This window comes from Myotis davidii, unplaced genomic scaffold, assembly GCF_000327345.1.
Source record: "Myotis davidii unplaced genomic scaffold, ASM32734v1 scaffold143, whole genome shotgun sequence".
NCBI lineage: Eukaryota > Metazoa > Chordata > Mammalia > Chiroptera > Vespertilionidae > Myotis > Myotis davidii.
In genome coordinates this window covers 6735889-6739254 of record NW_006294876.1, presented here as the reverse complement: position 1 = coordinate 6739254, position 3366 = coordinate 6735889, and the positions used below count along the sequence as shown (strand labels likewise).

Genomic DNA, 3366 nt, shown 5'->3' with positions numbered 1-3366 from the left:
CTGGTTATATACATGTTGCCAATTTTTAGCCAAATATGCAAGGGCTTCTTAAGCTGTATATGAGTCAAATTTCTCCTCATTCTTTGATAGTACAAGTGAAATGAGGTGACATGAGAGAAACAAATAGACAAACAAAAACCAAGAAACAGCCTGGCGTTCTACATGTTACAACTCATAAGGGAGAAGATGCTACTCTTAACACAAATTTAGTGAGACACATCTGGCTATTTAAATGACTATTTAAACCAATAGTTCACCCACGAAGCACAAATGTGGCTCCTACTGAAAACTAGGATGCAAGACGTTTCTGTCTACCTCCCTACCCATGCCATCACCTTTAGAAACAGGAGGCAGAGGGTCCTATTTGTGAGGCTAAGTCAGTTACCTTTAATGTCATCACAACTAATGCCTAATCTTGCAGGGCACTGTGCAAAGGCCATTATAGAGAGTGCTTCCCTGTCACAGATGTTTACAGCCTGAGATGAATACCGGGAGATGGACACAGTCCAGGATGCTCAGGACACACAACCCTCTATCTCAATGCGTGGAAAACAGGAGCAAATGATAGCTGGTTTCCAGAAACCAGGAAAAGTGATTTAGGCAGCGTAATTTCCTGATAGCTAATACTGGTAAGATTCAAAGTTTCTTCATCAAACCAAGAAAACGCTACAGAGAATATGAAGGCTTGGGGAACGGGTAGTGACGAAAGATAAAAAGCCAGGCCCACTGAAGGGAGTCAATGAGATGAGGCACATGGAACACCGACTGACATTCTAGAAAACAATGGAAAGTGGAAATGGGAAGAGTGAAGTAAGCGAGGTCACTAAGAATAGAAAAAGATGACAGAAAGTTGAACTTTATTTATAAGGAACTAAGAAAATCCCACAGAACTCCAGAGATAAAATAGTACTATCCAAGTTAGAGTGGACAATGATCCCCAGGGTTTGGTGGTTCATCCCCCTGAAGTCCCCCAAATTTGAGGAGTTCTCTAAGCTTGAGGGCGGGGTCTGGTCTACAAAGATAGGAGAAGTGAGGCCACTAGCAGGAAGAGCTGACGGAACAAGTACCAGACAGGAGAATCTAGATTGCAACAACTGAAGAGAGAGATAGTCCAAGCCCAGCAATCATGATGGTGGTGGAAGGAGTAGAGGAAGGGATACACATGGGGTTTGGTGTAGTGGGAATAAGTTACTGCAACTGTGTGAATGTACAGAAAAAACAACACATGGTAGAGTTAAAAGTCAGCCTCTCAAGTGAAAATGGGAGGAATGCTTACTTCCCAGGAGAGAGAGTTGGCAGGTCCTGGCAGAAAAAAGCTTCCAGAAGTGCAGAACCAATCACACTAACGGTTTAGGTTCTCTAAATTTTCACATAAAAGAGTAGCCAATGGGCCCTGTGGCTCAGTTGATTGGGCATCCTCCTGTACACCAGGAGGTTGCTGGCTTGCCTGGTCAGGGGCACATACCCAGGTTGCAGGCTCAATCTCCAGTAGAGAGAAGACTACAATGAAAGATGTTTCTGTCTTTCTCCCCACCCATCCCATCTGCCTTTAGAAACAGGAGGCAGAGGGTATTATTTGTGAGGCTAAGTCAGTTACCTTCTTACCCAGAGAGAGTCTGCTCAGAGGCAAAGCAGGAGGCAACTGATCAATGTTGTGCTCTCATATTGACATCCCCCCCTCTCTAAAAATCAATAAAATAGTCTTTAAAAAAGTAAGAGCAGCCAACAGAACTGAAGAGTCATCACTCCATCACTCTTCTTCATCTTTTCCACTTTTGAGGCAAGAGGAAACATTAGGTTTCCCTCTTAAGAAGTCACATACAGTCTCCCCGGGCCCTGGTTCTGAGAGCTCAGGGTTCAGGTCAGAGAAGAGAAGGACCTTCTAATTAAGAGACCTCTAGATAAAAGAGCCAAAACAAAATTGAGGATACAATAGATTAAAGGAATGTGACCTTAGGAAGCACGTGCAAATGTGTAGAGTTACAGTATGTAAAGCATCCCGACTGCTCAGAGATTACTAACATATGTGTTAGTGCATTAACTGTTCCAAGAGGAAATTGCCATTTATTTTAAGAACATATTTGGAAGCAGTAAGTCAAGAAAACTCAGAACATCAGAACTCTCAGCATGTGATTCAAAATCTCCATGTGCCGCTTCTCTCACTGTGGGTATAACGAGAAGTAGAAAACCACCTCCTGTTTTCAAGTGGATCCACTGACATTTAAAGGGATGGACATCCTAGAGGCCTTGGCCCTAATTTCAGCTTTCAAAAACATAAACAAACAAGAAAAGGGTAGGGAGAGCAAAGGAAATAAGAGACCTTTGACTTTTAATAAGAAGTACAAGACTGAGCTACCATTTCCCCATAGCAAAATAAATCATAGTGCACAAAAACGTACTCACATTTGCCTGTAGCAGGCCACCTTTGAAAACGCCCTGCCTTTGGTTATAACTAAAAATCTATTTCAGGAGAACCTGAAAAGTGCATGTGGCATAGAACTTTCAAACAGTGTTAATCAATTCCATATCTGGCTGCATTTGAAGGCTGGCCACAACCTGCCTTCCTTTTCTTTCTCTTTCTCCCTCCACAGTGATCTGGAGGAAAAAGCTACGCCCTGGTTTTGTGAACATGTTACTCTCTGCAAGGGAGGTCAGAAGGAAAGCAGAAATGTGTAGGTTCTTCTGTCCATGTATGTCCGGGTTTTTATTCACAAATCCACCCTGAGAGGCAAAACCCTTGTAAATCCCTAACTCTGATGCTCTGCAATTTTAAGGAAGAAGTGCCCCTCTGGTCCCCTGGCTCTCCTACCCCAACTAACATGTTCTCCTAAGAGATGCATCTCTTGTTAAACTACTCTCTCTTGGTCACAAACGAAAATGGAAACTGAAGGTTGGTTACCTTGGAAACTCTGCTTGTTCAAGGATTCTTATTGATTTATGGCTCAGGTACCTACACGATGGGCCAGCTGTTGGATCCTCATGGCTCTAGTCCTCTATGTGTAGCTGCCTTTTTACCAAATAACAAGCTAAACATTTTTGAACTTTTAAGGGCTCTCTTGGATCTCTAGTATCTTAAATCACTGACAGTCACAGATGCATTTCATGATGCATTAAAAATTAAGATTCTAATTTTGCCCATGACTGCTTAGTCTCACTTTGCATTTAAAAGTTAATTAATAACCCAGCAATATTTCTCCATAAATTATCCATTTTCCCACAAACCTAGTCTCTATGAAAAGAAGTGCTTTTCATAAACCCATATAGACTAGATTCTCAACACTGCATCATGCTTCTTTTCATATTTCTTTGTGCTATAAATTGTGTTCTGCTGTGGTTAGGTCCAGGATAGCTTCTCACTGAATACTC

General features: G+C 42.1%; 1 protein-coding gene across 1 annotated transcript in view; it reads right to left on the bottom strand.

The window, feature by feature from the left end:
• Positions 1-3366, bottom strand: part of SEMA5A (semaphorin 5A) — a 296373-nt gene that overhangs the window by 38458 nt on the left and 254549 nt on the right. The gene's annotated exons all lie outside the window — the stretch shown is intronic.